The sequence below is a fragment of the Patagioenas fasciata genome, chromosome 1, assembly GCF_037038585.1.
Source record: "Patagioenas fasciata isolate bPatFas1 chromosome 1, bPatFas1.hap1, whole genome shotgun sequence".
Classification (NCBI taxonomy): domain Eukaryota; kingdom Metazoa; phylum Chordata; class Aves; order Columbiformes; family Columbidae; genus Patagioenas; species Patagioenas fasciata.
In genome coordinates, this window is record NC_092520.1 from 75,196,511 (window position 1) to 75,219,242 (window position 22,732).

The 22,732-nt window shown below is 39.6% G+C and overlaps 1 protein-coding gene across 4 annotated transcripts in view; it reads right to left on the reverse strand.

Moving 5' to 3' along the window:
* The window catches only part of ZBTB20 (zinc finger and BTB domain containing 20), a 490,245-nt gene that overhangs the window by 433,837 nt on the left and 33,676 nt on the right, over positions 1–22,732 (reverse strand). For 2 of the 4 annotated variants that reach the window (XM_071809214.1, XM_071809210.1), the window contains exon 2: positions 21,782–21,892. The exons of the other annotated variants lie outside the window; for them this stretch is intronic. The gene's annotated coding sequence lies outside the window, so the exon portion shown is untranslated. The remainder of the gene's footprint in view (positions 1–21,781; positions 21,893–22,732) is intronic. 4 annotated transcript variants of the gene reach the window in all.

Sequence of the window (22,732 nt, forward strand, 5' to 3'; positions counted from 1 at the left end):
GCTTTCTCCTGTACATACCAGTGAAGACCTTCTTAAATGAAGCCACTCCAGAACTGAAATATTCCAGTAACTTAATATCATCCGAGCTTAAAGGCCTATCCCCAGATGTGTGCTCACAGTTGTCCAGTGAATTCAAAGCCACAAATACAAAACCCTTCTTACACATGGAAAACCCTTTAATACAGCTATTGCTTCCCAGTGAGCCAGAGTATGCATGCAACACTAGAATACTGCTCTAAAGTTGGAAAAAAGCACTATTTATACTGCAACAGAGAGCAAGTTTGCTCTTAGCAGGAAGGATGCCAGCTTCCCAAGCTGGCATGCGTGATGGTTTTGCACACAAAACAATAAAATTGAGGACCAGAGGGCAGAGAAGGAAGCAAGAACTATAGTCTGCACTCCTTCTGTCTGTATCTGTTATGAGTGCAAAACCAGCCATAAATAGTAAAGATGTCCCTATTAAGGAAAAATACTATCCCGATTAAACAGTGGTCACGACATATAAATATTTTTAGACTTAAATTAGTCCACTACAGTTCACTAAGATAATAAAGGAGCTCCTAACTAACCAAACCTACAGTGTTAATCTGCAGACTTTTCCAGAATGCATAAACAGGTGCTGAGGACTCTTACGTTGTGGGGAAAAAGTCTACTGAAAAACAGTTTTTGATGTAATTGCACCAACTTACAGTGATGAAAGAAGAGGGTAAAAGGAAAAAGAAAGCACCTGAAGTCATATCAGTCTTTTACCTGGATATTGTAAAATTCATTACATTTCCTTGAGTCTTCTGCCTATATTCTGCTGGTGACAGCTTGATTCTGCCTACGCTTAGCAAATGAATGGGTGCATGTACAGCCATATGATTGAAAAGGGCTTCTACATACCAACAGCAGCTGAAGACAGTTTGCTGCCACCAGAACTAATGCTCTGTGCTGCAGCTCATTCTGCAGGAGCCCTCAGGAAAGCCTGATTTGGGACACAGGCCAACCTGGCTGTCCAGCCGGACCGCACAGAGCCCAGTGGCCTCTGCTGAGGCATTGCTTGGTCTCGGTAGCTGCTCGGAGATGGATGGCAAGAGACCCGTGTGCTGCTGGTGCATGCCTGGGTGTGATCTCCAGGATATGTGAAACTGGAAGCTTTTTACCACCTTCTTGCAGAATCTGCTTCATGACTCCAGTGCGTGCAATTCTCAGGAAGTTTTTGTGATTCACACTGAAATTTTTCCTTGCTGAGCTTTACCCCTTTGTATATCTTAAAATAATTCCTTTTTTTGTCTTAATATTTTACACCCTTCAAATACTTGTAGATTGCTCTCATATGTCTTAGTCATCATTTAGTCCAAACTGTACATATTAAAATCTTGTAATCTTTGCTCATATTTCAGTCTCTTCAGCCTCCTAACTTCTGTTGCTCTTCTCTGAAATCTCCACTAATTTCTTGACAATTTTTTGGCAACAAAGTGGCCAAAATAATAGTGTCATGGACACCTTACAGCTGCACAGAGATAAAGAAGGAAACTAGTGCAACACCAAGATGACATTAGCTCTTCCCCCAAAAACAACAAATATGTCTAATCCGTTGTCCAGGATCACTTATTTTTAGTGGCTGCATCATGAAATGCTCTGAAATACAAGATGAAATATTCACCTAAAAATAATAGCTTATAGTTCACTATACTTGAAACTGTGTTTAATTCATCTTCATGTCACCTGTGAGGAAGGTAACATGGAGCAGTATTTACCTCCAACACTGGAGAACAAATGGCTGAGGGGATGTCTCAATGCAACCCATCAAAAAGCAGGCACACCAAAACAAAGAATCCAAACAGTTTCTTCACCACAAACCTAATTAAAGAGCAAGTTACAATCAAGAAGGTAAGGAGACAAAGCAAGGTTTAAAAAAATACATATTTTAAAATAAATACAATTCTTCTAGACTCTGGAAAACTCTCTAATATACAAAATCTCTACAAAATAAGACAAAGCATGGTAGCATTCTGTGTTGTATATCTGGACAGTAGAAGTATTTTTCCGATAAATCTGGTCAGGCATGGGATTAAGATGCATATAATACATTTATTATCTTTGTTAAAGTTAGGTATCTAACGGAAGCCACCATAATCATCTCCAGAGAGCCATTAATCCCATCCTAAAACTGCAATATATTTAGGATGAATAGCTCTCTAGAGGTATTTCTCTTCCTCTCCACTGATAACAGAGGGAGCCTAAATAGCTGTCTTAACTTCAGCCATCTTAAAGGAAACCTCAGTTAAGTAACCTGTATCCAAACATCATTTTTAAATGGTCGTCTCTGAAGGAATTAATGTAAGAAAACAGATTGTGCAGGCACTTTAAATATTATATTCTCTAGAATTTTCCGATGATTTAGTATTAAAACTAAAAACAAAACAAACAAAAGGAAAAACCTACAGATACACAATTCAGATGTCCTCCTATCTTTCCAAGTACTAAACCAATGACTACTGAATATCCGCTTGTGTGGAAGATTTCCACACAAACATTGGTGGCAACATGACAGGTTCAGTACAAGAGAAATCTGTCATTTCCTTAAGATGTTGGGTTCAATGCCCTGAAATGGCTATTGACTAAGGTTTGGGAAAGAGCATTCAACCTTCACCTGGTTCACAATAGGCTGAAACAACAAACAAGCATGAACAAAGGTGGTCAACAGAGAACACTCACACATAGCTGGGACAGAAATTGGATGAACACTTTAATTTTAGAGGACAACGATAAGGAACCATACAGTTGCAATGGCACTGATCTGGAAAACTTCTGAAAATGCTACCAAGAAAAGAAAATTACGTGCAATTGAAACTGAGAGAGGAACAGCAAGTCTCTTAAGACATAATCTGACATGAGAGAAGACAAACTCTTCCCACAGGAACTTGCAAACTAAGAGAAAGAAATAATTTTTATAAAGAAAAGAAAGAGGGGGGTAAAATTAAAAATAAAAAAGAAACAGAAACCAGAAGTATAGGAAAAGAAATACAGTATATTGATACTATAAACCAACTTTTAAATCAGTAAATTCAAATTACAATGGAATTAAGTGGCTTTTAAGCACAAATGCTAGAGGTTATTGTTACACACAGATAGAGATGGTGACAGTAAGGAAAGATTTTACTTCGTTGAACATGGGAAATGCTTCTAAGGACAAGAGGACACTCACCTCACACAAAAGCAGTACGATAGCTGAGCACTAACTTCCTAACCTACTGGAAGGTCTTTTAACGAGGAATAAAATGGGAAAGTGGAAAAAACTAACAGTTAGGTATAAACAACAGTAACTTGGTTGGAACCTCCAAAGAGGAGGTGAGCAAAACAGAAAACAGTTTGCTAGAGGGGAAAAGAAAAAAAAACAGAAGGATGAAATGTCAATCAGATAAGCATCTCCTGCGTCCATATAATGCAACAAGTTTGGGGAATAGAAAAAATAAACTAGAAATCTTAACACATCATCAGATTGTGACTTAATTAGTATGACAGAAATCTGGTGGTCTGACTCACACAAGTGCAACGGAAATATAAAAGGGTACATGACCTTTATGAGTAGGATACAGAAGAGGGAAAAAGGAAGCAAGTGTTGCCTCGGATAGACTGCACAAGCACGCTCTGAGGTCCAGACTGTATCAAGCATCAAACCTGCTGAAAAACTACAGGTAGTGATTAAAGGCAAGAGAAACCAGCTCTGCCATGATGGGGAAAAGCCACAATCATTGAAGCAAGCCAATGTATTTGCATGAAGGAGAATAATTGCACGTATTCTGTGGAGCAAAGAACACAGCAGATCAGAGCTTTCTAGCACCTTCATGGAATGCAAGTGAGGTTTTTTGTTTGTTTTTTTTTTTAATCAGAAAGTAAAAACCAAAAGGACATTTCTTCTAGACTGGGCTCTAGCCTGTACGGATGAACAGACTGAGTGGGTGAGGGTGCATGACAGAGAGTCATCAAGTTCACAATTCTTCAGAAAAGAAAGAGGGAAAAAAACAAAATAAAATCACTGGACTTCTAGAAATGTATAATACATCGCAATGATCTTGGAGAACTAGAAGGTAGAAATCCCTGTGAGTTTATGGAAAAAAAGAAGTGAAAGAGGCTTAACTGCTCTTCCAAGAAATTATAATAATACCATAAGCACAAGCTATCCCAAAAAAAAAGAGGAAAGGAAAATAGCAGGGGTTTAACATCACTAAATTACGAGCTCTTAACTGCTACCAACATAAGAAAAAAAGCCTGCAGAAAGCAGAATGATATCAGAATACACGAGAATTAGTCTGAAATTGTACAAACATATAGGGACAAAATCATAATGGTCAAAGTACAAAGTTAACAAGGAATATCACGAGTAACAAGCAACCACTCTATTAGTACATTTAGATCTATGAGGGGAAATGTGGCTCTGTTCATCAATGAAGAGGAAGATCAACTGACAAGATGACGTGAGTAGGCTGAATGCTTAACACCTTTCTTTGTACCACCTTTCATTCAAAATTTCAAGTGGAGAAACATAGATAACTCACTTAATACTCATGAAGATGGAGGGGTATGGTCTCACTCCAGAAGAAAGAGCAAGCAGATTAGAGAGTATTTAGATAAGCTAGGTATTTTTCAAGTCATTTATTTATGAATTTCACCCTGGTATCCGTAAACAACTGCGCCAAACAGACTTTGAGACTTTGTTAAAGACAATAAAAGACTGGAAGAATAAATCTAGTACCGACCATAAAAAGGCAGAGAAACAAGACTAAAGAAAGAACAAGAGAACTCTAGACCAGGCAATTTAAGTTTAATTCCTATAAAAACTCTTGAACAATGAATTGAACTAGCTTGCAAGCACCTAAATATAAAAGATGAGTAGCAATCAACATTAATTTAAGAACAAATTATGTCAAAGGAACATAATTTCCTTCTGCAACAGAATAAGAAACCTCATAGGGAGCAAATGTCATGTACCTTGACTTTATTTTGGCCTTTGACAATCTTACATAATATTCTTATCAGAAAGCTAGGAACAAAACAAGCATAGCCATAGTATCACACAGATGCAAAACTATGTGGATAAGGAAATCTACACAGTAATTATCAAGATACAAAACTACATCAACTGGATTTCTGCCCTGAGTTTTGTCCTATTTGATTTTTCAAATAGGCCTAGATGATGGAATAGAAAACATTTATTGAACTTGAAGACAACATGAACCTGGGAGGGCACTGAATAACTTAATAAAATTCCAAATGACCTTGGTAAATAAAAAAAATTGTCCAGAGGCACTGGATGATATTCAACAGGAATATGGGTAATGTACCTGGGCAAAAATAATTAATCACACAAATATAAGATGTAGATAACTGAGCAGGTAGAAGTATTTCAGAAAAAGACCTAGGGTTATTGTGAATTATAAGCTTGATGTAAATTAGCAATATCTTGGTGAAGCAAGAAGTCAGTTGTCATTTTGGGGTTTGTAAAAGCAGACATGCAGCCACAAGGACACAGGAAGTAATCTTTCAGCTATATTCAGTTTGGGGAAGTTTCAAGATGTAAACTGTCAAATTATGGGCAGTACATTTCAAGAAGATGTGAAGCAGCTGAAGAATATCCAGAAAAAAGCAAGAATGATCATAATGGCCATAAACAGTGTGGAAAAACTGCCAAAAATGACTATGTTACCCAGATTTCCAGTACATAAAATGCTATTGCAAAAGGAATGCGATTAATTGTCAAAGAAGTAATGGAAGTAAACTGCAGCAAGGAAGACTCAGGTTAGGCAAAAGGAAAAAAATGTTAACGGCAAAGATAACGATGTATTAGAATAGATCACTTAAAGTGGGACTCACAGCTGAACAGTTTGGACAATTACTTGTCGGGAATAAGAAAAAATACAGTTTATCCTCCACAAAATAATCATGTATCTTAGGAAGAGAAAATTTCAGCCCAGAAAGGGACCATCTTTGTGCTTGGATTTCAGCAAGATATGTGTTTATACAAGTCACCTAGGCCAGAAGTAAGTGAGAGCACCTCTTACCATCCTTCAAGATAGCCTCATTACACCAGGACTGTCAATCCTTTAAGTTTCAGTATATATCAGATGTTTCCAAAGAAATCAATCAAGTCCAGAGAGTCACAGAGAATCTTTAGAATAAACGCAAGTACCTGTTAGGCTTTTCAACTGGTTTGATAGTAGCAACAAGTTGCAGCAAAGTAGCACCAGCTAATTTAACAATTTTTCATCAACTGCTCACTAACAGGGAAAGAAAAAGGAATATAAGGTAGAAACACCTTGAAAGAAGCAGCAAAGGTGCCATGCTGTAAATCAGTTGCACCCAGGGTACAGTATTTAAGAATGATTTTGTTAAAAACACCTTTATCGAGACTGGACTACTGTATTAAGAGAGAAGAAAAATTTAATGAGGAATGGGCCTCAACTATACTTGTTTTTAATGTTTACAAGCTTTTCCAAAAGCAAAGAAGGTTCTTATGGTACCAACACCTTGGCAATGACATCTCCCAGCTGTGATGAACCCCTGATGTGCAGAGGTGGAGGTATGTCTGTACTGTTTTTTCTTTCCCTCCAGGACAGACTCTGACCTTTCCATCCTTCTAACGTAGATTCTATTTCAACCACCTATCTACACAATTCACTGTTACGCCCTTCTGCCATGGCCCACCCCATGGCACAGGTCTCTGATTCATTCCCTCCCTACTTTCCGTAGCTCCACAAAACCAGGGTCCAGCTCCATCCTCCCACTCCTTTATCCTACTCCCTGCTCACCTCCCCTAGGATCCCTGTCCCATGTTCCCTTCCTCCCCAGTCTCGAAGCCAAAGTGCAGATCCTGACATGGATGGTGGGAGCAGAGCAGGCTGGGTTACCACCACTGACAAAAACAAGTTACCACCTGCCACAGGACTTCCCTGAAGTCCTGTTTGGATAATCAGGGCATTATCCAAGGAAGGATGTTTATCATGTGGTCAGATGAAAATCTCCACGTAGGCAGGGCTGGGACCTTCCAGTTGTTTCACGGGCTCAAGTACTTCAATGGATTACTCCAGTCCGTAGCACATATCACAAACGAAGATTGCAGAGACATTACTTCCCACGTCAGATTTCACAGCTTTTTGCCTGTCTAGAAGACAGGCACCTCAGATAGCCCAATGCCTAAGACTTTACACAGGAGCTTACATTACCTAGGCTGTCACTCCAGAAAAAAATCCTGCTGGCAGATGTAGTTGAGCTCAGGACCTCACTTGGAGGCATAAAGCCCTGCAGACACTGTTAAGAACCACGACCTCCATCTGATTCCCAGGATCACACATAGAAGACACAGCTGGCCAGCAGGGTGGTCTAATGCATCTCAAATATGGAATCCCAGAGCAGAGGAGGTGCTGCTGCACTGCATTTGCCAACATGTGCATTGCAAACAGCATGGCTGAAAAGCGTAATGCAGAGGGCGACCAAAAGCAGATCTTCATATAAAAGAATGCAAAGGCTTTTCCCATCAATTAGTTCCACCTGCTTGACAGGGACTTATATTTTAACAATAGGTAAATTGAGGCAACAGATCCCTAATACCATGCTTTGGGAAGCACAGGAAGTTGGCAATTTTTCTTGAATCACTAATACAGGCATAGGTAAAAAGGCCTACTCATAATAACGTCAGAAGCAGGTCAGTTTGGGGAATGAGAAAAAGATTAAGTTTTAACATTTTCCAAATAAATCAAATCATTACCCAAACTCCTTATTCATACATTCCTTATACATTCAGACTCTTTCCAAATGCACTACCTGGAAACATAAGCATAAGCGCAGGAGTTAGCACATACATATACTATGTTGTATAGTTCTGTGGTGACTGAGGCTAATCCTGAAGCCACTGGAGTTCCGCTAACGACAGCACACACATGGCCACCAGATAACAAAACTGAGACACCAGGAAGCAAATTTATGCCATAGCGATCCAAGTTTCTGACTTCATCTAGTTGCTCAGTGCTGTCTGCTTCTACATTACTTGAAACCTCAAATATCCAAACAGCTTTCCTAATATCCAAACACAAAACTTCAGAAAAACTAAGCCATTTCCTTTCATGTGTGAATCAACCTGTAGATCGCATATCTGCTGCAAAGTAACACTGACACCAAGAGCTTATTAAAAAAAAGAACTTTCATATGACCGGTGTGAATATGCATCACTAAGTCAAACAGAACTCTAAGCAAGTAGAAAACCTACACCCACAGGACTTGGCCAGTTATCCCATGGCAGAGCAAGGTAGACAATTCCACCATGGCTAAGTATTCCCATACTTGTTCATGAGAAGGCTTTCCTTACCCGTCTCAGAAGTTTTTGACACTTTCAGAAGCAGAGATAACTGAACTATGTGAACTTACCTGATTTCTTTAACAGTTCCTGTCTTCCTACAGATAGTCGTATTTTTTCCTATAACGTAAATACCACACACAGCAATTATACAACTTTTTAAAACAACATTTTTGGCAGAAATGTCACACCAGTTATCTGGAATTTCTAAGCTCATCTAGACCTAAGAGCCTTCTGGCCAACATTTTCAAAACCAGTATCAAAAACTTTTTCTAAATCCACATGCTGCTAGAAGTTCTCTGCATCCAGCAGCTTCAGCAGGTGTTTCTGGGCATTAAGCACTTTGGAAAAAGAAGCTACTTATTTCAAAACATACATAGGGAACTGGGCAAGTAAGATGAGATAATCAGTTCTTTTAAAGCTTAATGCTTGACACTTTTAGGATGTATGCTTTCTTTCTCCAGATCATGTGAAAAAAGCTGACATCGGTTAGTACACTTGAACAAAATCCTCCTCTTTGAGTCTAGCAGGGGACTATCGCCTATGAAGCTTTCAGGTTGATCGCTTACTTCCTCTGCTGGCTCGGTAGAGCTAGGACCTACAACTATTTCTAAAATTCACCCTTATGCAGAGGGTGTTCAATGTGCAAATCCAATGCTGTTCAGCATGGAGATTCTATCAGCTAACTCACAATCTGTTTGTCAATTACAAACTTCATGAATTAATAGCATTTTAACCTTATATGTGTACTTAGGAACAAAGTCAAATTAAACAAGTGTAATATGAGTAAGGCTGGCAAAGGTACTCTAAAACATTCTTCAGGGCACAATCTCAACACACAATTAGGAGATACTGTTTTCATACTGTGCACAGGCCTCTTTAAGAGAAAATTAGTTTCTCCCAAGGTAACTTGTCTTTACTGTGCACCCACCATATTCTGTTCTGCCATCACAACCAAAAAAAACCCACACAAAACCCTGTTTCTCACCTTTGAACTACAGCTACATGAAAGTAGCCAAATGTAAGTAAAGCAACTAGTTACCAAGCAGAAAGAGAACTTTTGAATATGAATACACTTGCTTTTCATGTAATAATTCTAGAAGACATTGCAAATACATGGTACATCTACCTTTGGCTTGTTTTATTCCCAAATATTGGAACTTATGTATGTACAAACAGACTGTAACAGAAAGCCATCTTTATTATCTGTGGATCCTCCAACAACTTCACAGGGAAACAATGGTGCCCAAAGAGAAGCAGGGCAACCAGTAGTCTGCCAAGAACAGAGCAATAGTAGGTGTTACGATATTTTCCTCAGAGCAAAGAAGCTATTGCAATTTGTTTTGTTCTGGACCCCTGGTACAGAATGAATTGCTTGGGACAGTTTATCTGTCTCTTAAACCAAGTCTGCATGGGGACATTGAGAAAGACAAGACAAATAAACTGAAGGTCTGACATCAATATGCACACATTTAATTGTCTTGAAGCAGTGAGTAGATGCTCTAATTCAACCACAAAGCTCCCTGTAGCTCCTTATTTAGTTAAGCTACATTGGTGTAAGACTAATTTACTCCTGAATTAAAGCAGTCCTCCAAGGATTCAGCACAACTCATTTTTGTGTCCTGACTTCATGCATTTAGCCGGTTTGCCTCAGCTCCCCCTGAGTTTGCCAAGCCTTAAGGAGTTTTCAGCCTATAACTGAAGGGAGCTTGGCTACTTCATCTCTAACGCTGAGAACATCAAACTGAGTGTTTTCTTCAATATTTTCCATCTAGAGCACAGAAAAACCAAAGAGAAAGTCTCCGCATTGCTTAGCTGCTTCCTGTTCCAAGGTGAAAATTCAGAGGTTTTGGAGTTTACCATTGCCTTGCACCTACTTTCACTCTGATTTCATGGAAGGTAGTCTTAGGAACTGGCATGGTAACACACAGGCAAGAAGCAGAAAAAGGCAATGAAGAAAATGCAAGAGGATACTAACCCCAAAGTGCGATTTGAACTGTCACATCATCTTCTTTAGAGACTTAAAATCACCGAAGTTGTATCTACTGACGCTGGTTTTGTTCATAATGACTTGGAAATGGCAATAACATTGCCATGCTCTACTATTTCTCATTCCAACCACTGTTGTGCTACCTCAGCCCTTTCTGGAAATGAATCCTATTTCGTGAAGTCAATACTAATTTAATTCAATACTAATGCTAAACTGGGATTGGTATTTTTCAAAAGATTCTAATAAAATTATCTATAGAAAGGATCACAGAATCACAGAATGTTAGGGATTGTAAGGGACCTCAAAAGATCATCTAGTCCAATCCCCCACCGGAGCAGGAACACATAGATGAGGTTACACAGGAATGTGTACAGGCAGGTTTTGAATGTCTCCAGAGAAGGAGACTCCACAACCCCCCTGGGCAGCCTGTTCCAGTGCTCTGGCACCCTCACTGAGAAGAAGTTTCTTCTCATATTTAAGTGGAACCTTTTGTGCTCCAGTTTGAACCCATTACCCCTTGTCCTACTGTTGGTTGTCACCAAGAAGACCCTGCCTCCATCCTCGTGACACTCACCCTTTATATATTTATAAGCATTAATGAGGTCAATTATTTTTAAAGCAAATGAGTTGCTTCCTTACAGTGAGAGCTCAGACTACCATTTTGTTTAAGTCAAAATTTAAAAGACTTCTCAAACTATAAGCACTTAGGAGAAGTAAAGGTGTTCTTTTTCCTTCCAGGGCCATTAAAACCCCTCTGGAAAATGGCAGCAGTTGGGCAATAGTCTGTTTTAGCCTTACTGTGTGGATGTTTGGGTTCCAGTGCCGCTTTGAGTGTGCTTGCACAGACACGCTCAAGCACACACATGTGCAAATGATATCCCAAGCTACTTCAGAAAGTTAAAGTTCCTGTATAAAGTTCATTGATTGAAATATCTGAATGATAAACTAGAATTAGAGGCCTTACTGTATAGCAGCTGGCTGGAAGGAGGAATAAACAAATACACATAATGCATGATGCTTCCTTTCCCTAAAAGAAATCCATTCATTATAAACAAACTGTCACATTATCATCTTTAGAGACTTCAAATCATGTCAAAGCTGTATCTACTGACACTGGTTTTTGTTCAGCATGATTTGGAAATTGCAATCTTGTCACCATGTTCTACCATTTCTCATTGCAACCACTGTTGTGGTACCTCAGCACTTTATGGAAGTGAACCATATTCATTGAATTCAAACATAGATCTAACACTTTAAAACACCACTCAAGCCAGGTGCCACCAAAATAAATAAGTGGGTAGTATGCAACATGGCGCGCACTGGAGCATGAACTTTTAAACTTGCATTTTTAATTCTAGATGGTTTTGAATATTTAATGTCTCAGTGTCAATTAAAAAAAAAATCCCAATCCCGAAGTGATTTGTGTAGCACTATCAAGAAAGAACTTTTTAATATTTTGATATATTTTATTACTTAAAATAATAACAATAATAACTATGCAAATGAAAGTAAAGCCCTCTGGACAACGTTTTCACTGATTTGCTGGAGAGAAGGACCCCTAGTGTCCAGCTGGATTGTAGCCAAGCTGGAGTCTGGTGACTTCACAGCACCTAGGATGAAAAATATCTTAGCTTGGAAAATATTTCCTGCAAACACTTTCCCTTCTCTCTTACGTGGAAACTAACTGATTAAAAGAAAAAAATACATGTATACATTTCTGCTTTCTTAAACTAATTATTTCAAAATATTATCAAGGTATCATGTGATCATCTGGACTCTGAGGATTCATCATTATTGATGAATAGGAATGTGCCTTGGCACAATAGTTTCAGTGGTTGATTATGCATTGCAGACACCTATAGATAAACATCTCTATTTGTAAAAAATGAGCACTGTCTCCGAGAGCCGTTTCTGATGAGGCTTTAAAAGCAGCATCAAAAAAATGTAATGCTAGAAGGATGAAGCTGCCCAGCCCTCTCATATAGTAGCATTGCTTTCTAAGAGGAAAAAAAAAATAAATCTGCACCATTCCTTATGATCTGGGTTTTACCCATTTATTTGACTAATCATTCAAACGGCTAAACAGACCTCTAATTTGAAAATAAAAACCGACTGATGCAATCACAAACAAGTTTTGAAATTGTGATTTATAAAAAAGACGGGGAATCTTGTTTGAAGCCAAAACACACACACAGTTACCTTTTTCTAATCAGAGCATTCATTTCTCCTCATTATGATCTCACAAGCACATTAAAATCTTATTAACATTAATTACTTCTGAGCGTCTATGCATGAGCAGCGACAGGCTTGCGTGCGCGTGTGTGTGTATGTGTGTGTGTCTCTGGATCATATCTACATTTATATACCTTGCTGCACTTTGCTTATAAAACATGCGAAAATATTGCTGCTAACACCAATTAGCTAATTTCACACACACAGATAGTGAGCTGCTGTCTCGCTGCACAGCTTATTATAGACCAGCAGACAGATGGACAGACAAACAGACGCAAAAAGCATCACGGCTCCTCCTAAATGCAAGATCTGAAATGCCTGGCACCCCCAGGAGTGCGAGTTTTATCCTCATAAGTCTCAGGGAACAAAATGACACAAATAAAAAAAAATAATTAAAAAAATACAAGACAGCCAAATATCCCATTTTCTACACAGATGGGTTCAATGATGAAGTGATAGAGACAAAGAAAAAACTGGCAGGCAGACAAGCAGCAGGCGCACAGAGAGATAGACGGAGACAGATAAACAAAGCAACAGAGAAAGAGATGAAAGTGTATTCATATATGTGAATTTCGGCTAAGCAATATCAACTTTATCCTGCCAATAAGGTAAGAAATGGCAGAGCCAAGAGTCACAGAAGGTCCGATTTCAGAAGCAAAATAAAATCCTGACTCTCTACAAAACTATTTATGGATTCTATTTATGCTGAGCACCCTACACGCAGCACTACTGCTGGTGAGACTCAGCTCCACCACAAAAAACACAGGCATCCAGACAGTTACTGCTGTCAAACTGCACCTTCCTCTTCTTTTTCACCCTTTTTCCCTAATTTAGATTCACTCCTATCCTACTGCTGAGTCCCATCCTCCTGAAGACCTCACTCTGCCAGGGGTTAAGATATAAACAAATCAGCATTGCTCATCATGCCAAAGCCATGTTTCTTCATCTCTGAGCGATTAGTCTCCAAACTGCAAGTCTTTGCAGAATCCAGGTGGACACTTGCTGGTCATTTTCCTCTCTATCCAAATACCCACCTCTGCTCATCCTCAGAACTAGCTGCAGCCCTCATCTGCAATTAAAACTTTCACTGACATCAGTAGGATACAAGGTTTTGAAGAATCAACATTTGCCTTTCAGCACCGCTACTCTTTGTCTCACTTCTGTTTTCTTCCACTGATGATGCGATCAGGCAAAACACTCTAAGGAGGGAAAGGATGAAAGCTTCAGAAGACAGTTTTCTGGAGAAATTTCCAGATGGCATGAAAGGCTATCTTATTGGGAAAATTTTTGAAATGAACACATTTTAATTTCTCATGGTAACACAAGCATTTGCATTTTCTGCTCGCTCCTCTCAGATCAAGAAAAGGTAAACATGGCAATAATTGCTGTTTTTAACCCAGCCTTTTTCACCTAAAGATTTCTGAACACTTCACATAATGTTCAAAAAAGCTTCAAGGCATGCAGAATTTACCCTCATCACTCCATTTTACTGCTACAGAACAGAAGAGCAGAGACATGAAGTTGAAGCACCCAGATCAGTAATGTATGCAGCAGACCCAAAAAGTCCTCTTATTTACATTTCTCACATCTTCTCGACTTACACAAGCCCTGAGGTCATTTTAAACAGTACCTGAATTAAAAAAAAAAAAAAAAAAAATCACTGTTTGAGGACTGTGCCCTGGATGCTTAACTTCTGTTTATCTCACTCATGACCTTCTCCTGACAATGCTCATCTGGTAGGTTCTACTCCCACACAAGCCTAGCACAGCTGCTGAGAGAACTACCATGAATACAATGAAGCAACTCTGGGACATGTTGGGTATACCTCAAACATCCCAATTAGTTATGGCGTGTTCACAGTAAATCTAGTGATTCCAGGAAACTCTGGAGCTCCTGGGCATGGACGTTATTACAGTTGTATCGTACGCAAGCGGTAAGCTTGCTGCACCTGGACCGAATTCTGCACAGCTCAGTTTTTCTGTACACACGCAACGGATCTGGTGATACTACAGAGGAGTAACCATGGCACATGGCCCCTTCTGCCACAAGGAGCGGGTACATGACCTGCTCAGGCAGAAAATAAGTAAGCATATTGAATACCACTCCATTTGCTCATCTTACTGTGCTTCTTTTGTTAAGGTTAAATATACAGGCATTGAGAGTAAAGATACAGCAAAGTAAAAACTTTGTAAAGTAAGAAGCAATAAAAAACTGAAGTTTTACAGTTTCATGTATACGACAAAGTAGGCTCTTTGCCTGCCTGTTTCCTAAAAAACAGAGCCTAGATCTTTAAAGTCTCTCTTGAATCACGCAGAATTACTTCCTTCCTGGCCTTTTCCAGAAGAAGTGCTCTGAGGGGAAGCAAGATTCTCTTTGGCAAGGCAAGGAGCCTCACCAATGCTGGTCAACAGCAGTGCAGCCAGAAGTTCAGCTCATTCACCCAGCCTTCCCAAAAAGCTCAGACAAATCCCTGGCCAGTCATTCTTCCAGATCTGAAGCCCCCAGCTGCACTCTCACCTCACTGATCTCTAGGCACATTTGAAACTTGAGAAAAAAAGAGAGGCAAGGCGAATTTCTCCCTAAACACACCAGTGATCCGCATTAAAACCAAAGGAAGAGGCAAAAATATGTGAATCAGTGAAATGATTAAGAAATAAGTATCCACTACATTTGCTGACTTAAGGCCTACATAGTTTTTGAGTCTTCAATCCATCTTCCCCTAAAACCCATATAGAGATATATAATGGTTCACAGCACCCAGAAGCAAAAGTGGTGTGTCCTATAAAACAGTCATTTGCAGTTCTGAAGATTTCATGCATTCTAATTATATATAGCAAAAGTTGTACCTCAGTAAATTAAAAAACAAACCCAGAAGCTCATTTATTTAAGGAAATGCATAACAGTGGAGATGCTTAGTGACGGAAAAAAAGTTGCCAGTTTCTATTACCACAATAGCAGGCAGAGACAACTGTGTAACAGGGAACCTCTGCAGAGCTCCCTGATGTCCGAGTTTAGCAGGTAAGAGTGGATATGAGAGACCGAGAAAGAAAGAAGACTTAAATACAGTTGAGTTGAGAACCTTTCACAGGACCAACGCTTATCACCAGAGACAAATGAATCTCAGAGACCACCTATGGAATAGGCAATTATGTGTATGTGAAAGGGGAACAAGGGAAAAATCTCTACTTAGGAGGCATGAAGTGGGGAAAGACATTTATTAGCTCTCCTGTACAAAGAAGCTTGACTTGCATTTCTCAGGTGGGAATTTTCCCAGTAACCTGGTCTCTTCATCTACTGTTTTAATCTGCTTCATGAACTTCATTGTATTGTGTCTACCCAAAGTTACAGCAGACTGAGACAGTATGAAGGTACTTCAGAGGTGCATTTGGCATGCAGACCAGCTTTGTGATCCAAACCCCTTTGTGTCCTTTTGGAGGTTAATAAGACAAGGTTTTACTGACTCCATCCTGGCTTTTAAAAGCTTCTCAGGGATTACCAAAATTGGAGACTGCATATGAAAAAGCTGGTTCATCCATTTCCTAGCAGGAACATGTATCCAGTTTGCCCTTCGATCCTTGAAATGTGAGATATGCCTGAGGAGTGTTCTTTATTATAGTGTCTCACAAATATATCCAGTGATGGTGAGTCCATATGTCTCTGATAAAGGGAAAACCTTATCGTGCATTCCAGCCTTTTCTTTTGTAAACATTCTATGCTAGATGAATTTGGCTCTCAAAGACGAAAGCAGTAATTGTACTAGCTAATAAAATTTTCTGTTGCTGTCCTTCCAATCTGGTCTTCTAAGCATCAACAGACTTTAAAACTGGCTCCTGGGAAATGAAAAGATATTAGAAAGCAGTACAAACCCAAAACTTGTTTGCAAGTTTTCAAGAATGGGGATCTGATCCTCATTCTCAAGTAACAAAAACTTAAATGCAGCTACTCATTGTACAGTTTTCAGGTTGAATGTACAAACAACTCAGTTCCTCCTACTGTTCATTCTCTGACAGATGCCTCGGCCGGAATACATCTGTGCTCTGCCCAAACCCAGTTCTAGCAAGCTGCCATTATTACTTGCATGTGCTTTTGTCTCCACTAACAGTTTAAACAGACAAGTAACAATCCTTTTTAAATGCTTGTGTCCAGAGTATCCTCAGGGGCTATTTTCTCCTTTACATATTGAAGCTCTCATAGAGGTTAACAGCAGTCATATATACAAGTAATCATACATACAAGCGGTCCAGAACAATGTAACTATTTGAAGATACTTTTGTCTTTACATGTGATAGCGAGCTTCTGTATTCTTTTGATGACTTATCTCGTGAAGCAAACACCACCACTATTTATTTCAGCCACGTATAAAATCTTCCCCTATGATTATTAAGAGAGGCGACAGACTGGTTTGATTTTTGAACATCTACTTCTCGGACAAAGCTAACAATGGCACTCACTGGGACTTATCCAGCTGTGGGAAATCCAACCGGAGAAAAAAATATGCTTACAAGTCTTTGAAGTTATATTAAATAAGTTAAGAGAGTAATTATGAATAATAAGCAAACACAACACCAAAATATATTTTTTAAATTCTGCTATTAAAAAAAGACTGTTGACATGTTGGTACGTTAAATGTGTTTGGCCTCAATTTTCAGTTACTGCAGTGTCTTTTTATCTCATTTTGAAAGCAGAAATAAGATTTTCATGGCGAAGAAGTTGCATGTGTGTTACAACACCACAACAGTGTAAAAAAAGCCAACGATCTTTAATATAGTCAAGAAACATCTGAGCTTCCTTTGCCCATAGAACATGGTCTTTACTTTTCCAAGTCCCATCTGCATGTACAATACACTGAGGAAGGAAGAAATGCAGGCACCACTTCCTCTTTCTCTCTGTGCCTTGATTGTTCCTGATTAAAAAATGGAAATAATAATGTTGATTCAGCTACTGGAGTTAAGCAAAACTAAATTAACTACTTTCATTAAATGCTTTAAGATATTTGAATAAGTTTCTTCAGAAATGCAGAGTGCTATTTATTCATATCAGCAGCTATCTCTGGCTAAACTGTCCTGTAACCTTTTGTGAGCATTCCCTTTTCCAGCTGAACTCGGCTGATAACTGCTCTCTGTTTTGAAGTACATGTGTCACTCCATCTAAAAAAGCCTAGGAAAGACTTAGACAGAACTGGCACTTCTCTTTTTGGGGTAATGAGAATAAAGCAAAACAAAACAAAACAAAAAAATCACACAAGGTTTTAGGATTAAACCTTTGCAGATGAGCAACAACAACAAAAAAGGCATCTTTTTGGATGTTAAATTCTTTGCAGGCTTTGCCTGAGCATTACGAGAATAATCACCAACACCTCCTAAAAGCAAGCCTTTTCATCAGCTCCACAAGCTCAGATTTCAAGGAGAGATCTGGTAAGAATCTTATTAATACACCTATGTATGTTGCCACAAGGGAGACAGTCTCACAGAAAAAATGAGGTCAAATTCAGCAGCACTGTCCTAAAGAAAACTGTCTCCTGGTCACAAATCACTTGTGGAGTACCATGCATCATCTTTACTGCTTCAGATGTATGCCAGCTGCAGCCAGTAGGCTAGAAATACAAAGCTAAATTCAGCTCTCAGTTGAATGTTGGTTCTTCTAAACTTCATGCAATCAGTCCACTTTCGTACGAACGTAACTTAGGGTAAAATACGACCCATAAACATTCTAGCACAGACATCCAGAAATCTAACATGGAACTTCTTAGCCCAAGAGCATTGTCCTCTGAAGACAATTATTCCACAAAAATTTCCTCCTTCTCCTGTCAGTGGGACCAAGTTAGCCCCTCTTTTTGCATGCAGTTCAGACTTTTTGTCCTCATTTTCTTTGAACAGCTCTGCCCCCTGCCTGCATCTCAGCATTTATTTCTTCTAGCTTCTCACGTTCTTCCCAAACATCCCTCCCAAATGCTCCATTTGGATCCTTCTGCCACGTTGAAGTTCCATAGTAACATTACTCAGCTAGATTTTAGTAACTCTTCAAAACAGCTTGCAGTCAACTAAACTGTGTTCCTGCACAACCAGTCTTAACTAGGAAACTCCAGAAAAGCTCACTTTAACTCACTTCATTTTTGTTTTCTACTTTTTTTCACCTGAAAAATATGTAGAATGAAAATGAAAGTAATTCTGGTAAGAGATTGAATTATCATGGAGCTGGATATGGATGTGATCCAGACGAGAGGGCTCTCACTCCACCATAGAGACAACTTTAACTGACCTAGCTCAGTTATTAACAGCAGTTTGGTCAAGACAGCCTAGGGCTGAATCCAGTGAAAACGCATGGCTCAAAACATACACAAAATCCACCCGAGATCCAATATAATACAGTCTGCATGATCAGGGTGGAACACTTACTGCCATCTAAACCGCCTGAGTAAATGCTAGCTCTTAATCTCCATGAGGTGAAAACTTCCTCCAGAAAAACCCCACGGCCCAAAAACAAGACCTCAGGTGTCAGTTCTATTCTAAAATGCCAGAGAAAGACCACAAGTATTCAAAAACTTCACTAGGAGGCTAAAGCAAACCCATTAGGGTAAAGAAAGAGATTGCAATGCACTTTTAGAGTGATAACAAGGCACAAAACTGAGAGGTAAAGATAAAATCAGCGAACATAGCTATGACTATGTTTCCCAACTGCTCTCAGAAACTGACAAACATCGTTACTCCTATCTTGAAGACCAGTAACTCAGACATTGAAAAATGAGGTGACTTGTGGAAAGTTACATAGAAAGCTAGAAAGAAACAATGAATCCTGTTTCCCTAATCAGTCGCTTATCCTGGGCAGTACCTATTTACTTGCATAGATGAGAGTAGTGACTGCACTGCAACCAGAAGCGGGTACAGCTTCTGATACTACACCGCAGCTTTGTCTAAAAAAGTGTTTAAGAAAGGATTTGAATGGGTTCCAGTCCCCTGTAAAAAGAGACTCAGAGATTAGCAGAAAGTTAATTCCAGCATCCAGAAATCCCCAGCACCAGGGAAAAATACTGAGCTTTCCCTTGTCCAGCACAAAGTACAGCATAGCGGAATGTACTGCAAAAGCACAACTGGCTTTTAACCTCATTCAGGAGCAGCTGCTTTCACAGCAGTGAAATGTTTCAGGCTGAGCCTGACTAACTTAGTGGATAAACGCTATGAAGTTGGTATAGCTCAGAAGGAACCAGCTCATTTAGAAAATGTCACTATCTTGAAAACACACTTTTTCTATCCAATTGGAGCAAGTTATGAAGCTTTCAAAACCTGGCTGTGGCTCAGAGAGGAAAATAAAAGCAGTATTTTTATGAAATGTTGGAAATTACAAAACACGGCTTGGACTTCAAATGGTCCGCCCATGAGCCAGGACGGGCTGGGCCTTCGCTGGGAGTTCGTGTCGCTTCTAATCACTTGTATTAGTTTAGCACTAGCAAAAGGTGCCAGATTGGTACCCTCAGGCGCTGAATTACCTATTCATTCTCAAAGCGGTTACAGCAGGAGTGCAAGCTATCATAGAGATACCAACCCCTGCTATGACTCCTCATGTCCAAGGACCTGGTGACAGGAGGGTGATGTGGCCTCTGTTATACTGGTTTCCTGATGACTCTGATGTGACTGCCCACACAGGGGCCAGTTCCCTGTGCTACATTTTAGGAGGACGAGTTCCTAATCTGCAAGGCTTATGAAAGGGAAATAATGGAGAATCATCCTACAAGTATCCTCCCAGACACTCTGAGAAAGAACCAGGGATTATTTTCTTTGCATTATATTCAAGCTGTCTCAAAATGAACGAATACTAGAGAAAGCGACGAGGCCAGAGAGAGTTGACGTACTGAGTACAAATGAGATTTATATGTGGCTTGAGTCACTCCAGCCAATTAGCTACCCACCAGGCTATTTGGTTTATTGTCCCTGCTGGATAAAGATTTAATAAGCAGTCACCTAGATGGGAAGCATGAGACTTGCAGAAAGGAAACTTTTCACTGCTCTACACGGAAAACTTGAGCCCAGTCCTGCAACGGCTCTGCACAGCTGATTCCCACTGATGTGTCAAAGCCTGCAAAATGAGGCTCTTTATCGTGACAGTCCACGTAGGTGGAAAACACAGGAAATACAGGACAATCTTTCATGACATAATTACCATGTCAGAAATCTTCCACACATTCCAAATACTCTATGGGAATTAATAAAGCATTCTTCAGGATTTTTCTCCAATAGTCGGTCATATCCAGGACTTCTTAGACATTTTTCATAGCACGAAAGTACAAAATACTGGATTTTAAAATCTTGTCTACTGGGGAAATGTGCTGTGTAGGGAACATCTTAAACAATTCAGTCTGTGTTTGGAAAAGAAATACAGATTCATCGCAACGAGGAAGGATGTTCAAGAGTATCCTGAAAAAACAGTCAGTACTGAAGCCAAAGGACAGGATGAAGTGGGCACAACAATATAAAGTTGACAAGCGAATTTAACTAACAGTGATAGAAAGAATAGGAAGCTGCCAAAGCCTAAGCTACACTGGGGCTTCTTCAGATACTACTTGCACTAAAATTGAAACTAAAAGCACTGAGAACATTTTTTAAAACTCCTTCAGACAGGAAAAATCCTAGAAGCAGCAGCAGCAACAAAATAGAAAAGACAAGCTTTGGGAAATAATAGAAAAAGAAATACATGTCAAATTTAAGACAGACTGAAAACAAAGCAAAAAAGGCTGAATTTCAGGATTGGACATTTTATGACCTTTCTCAGCAGGCATGCCTGGTATATAAGGCTTTAACATACTTCATCAGAAGACTACTTTTCCTGTTAATACTGCTGGTTGTAAGAGAGCTCGAAGTCATTCATTTAGATACAATTTTTGTAAGGCACTGTCCCAGAGGGTGTGGCCCGGTGTCCTGGGAATAGCATTCATCAGTTTTAGAGAACCAGCAGAGGGAGCACATTAGCAATTAAACATGGTTTTCTTGTGTTTGTGCCTAAACAATGACATTTTTTGGTTGGTTTTTTTGTTGTTGTTGTTTTGTTTTCATTCTCAGCATTCCCCTCTGTCACTAATAGCTGTGACTCAGCTATCAAATTGCTAGGAGTTTAGGAGCCAAAGCCATGGAGAATAACAGGCTGCATGTCCACCCCACATAAAATGATAGTGCACGTAAGTTTTCACCTAGTTGTCTTTCTTTCCTCTCACCCCATATCAACCTCCATCTTACCCGTTCCTGACATCCTGCCCATGAAATCTTGCGTTGCCACACGACGATTGCTCTCAAATTCCTGTACTGTGACCACTAAATTCCTAGCCAGAAAGAAAGGCATATGGATCTCTAGGGAGGAAAGAGAAATCAATAATTAACTTTCAGTCAGCTAAAAGGACAACTCTGAAGTCCATAAGGCAACTTTCCCAGTCCTACTTTTGTATCATCAAGGGGTTGACAGCACTTCCAGCTATTGATGATTTTAGAAGCAAGATATTAGGAAGCTTGCCTTTTATTTGGGAAAAAAACCCCAAACCATCAGTAGAGTACTTCCCATGATCTATTTACCTCAGAATCAAATGGCACATCACGCTTGCCTTAATTTTTAGCCTTACCACAATCCCAAGCTAAACCTATTATGGAAGCATAACATTAAATGGTCATCTACAGGTGTAACTGACAGAATGGCACCATTTCTGTCCTGCCAAGGGTTTCCCATCAGTGCTTTGCAGAACGTTGGGACCACTGCCCATTCAGGTTTCCTTTCCTCTTTGCTGTAGTTACCAGCTGTTTTTAATACAGACTTGTATAACTACTGATTTGATGCTAACTCAAACATCCAAGAACACCATATGGGTTTTGGTTCACCCTTTGAACTGTCATTTACACTTGTGCAAAATGGACACAAAATGTCACCTAGGGGTTTTCATCCACTCACTTGAGAAAAGCACAAGGAAATGCATATGACACAGAATAGAGTCCTAAAGACGCTGCCAGTGTCTCAATTAGGTAGGACTGGTTTCTGTTAGAACACCTGCCTTTCATAGAAGATGTTGAGGAACAGTATCTGATAAGAACAAGTACAGCACAGGCTACAAAACTGCGCTCCAGGGGGCTAGTGGGGCAAGCTGTTGCTGATGGGAAGTGACCACTTCTTGCCATGAAAGGCTTTCAGCCTTTGTGCTCCCA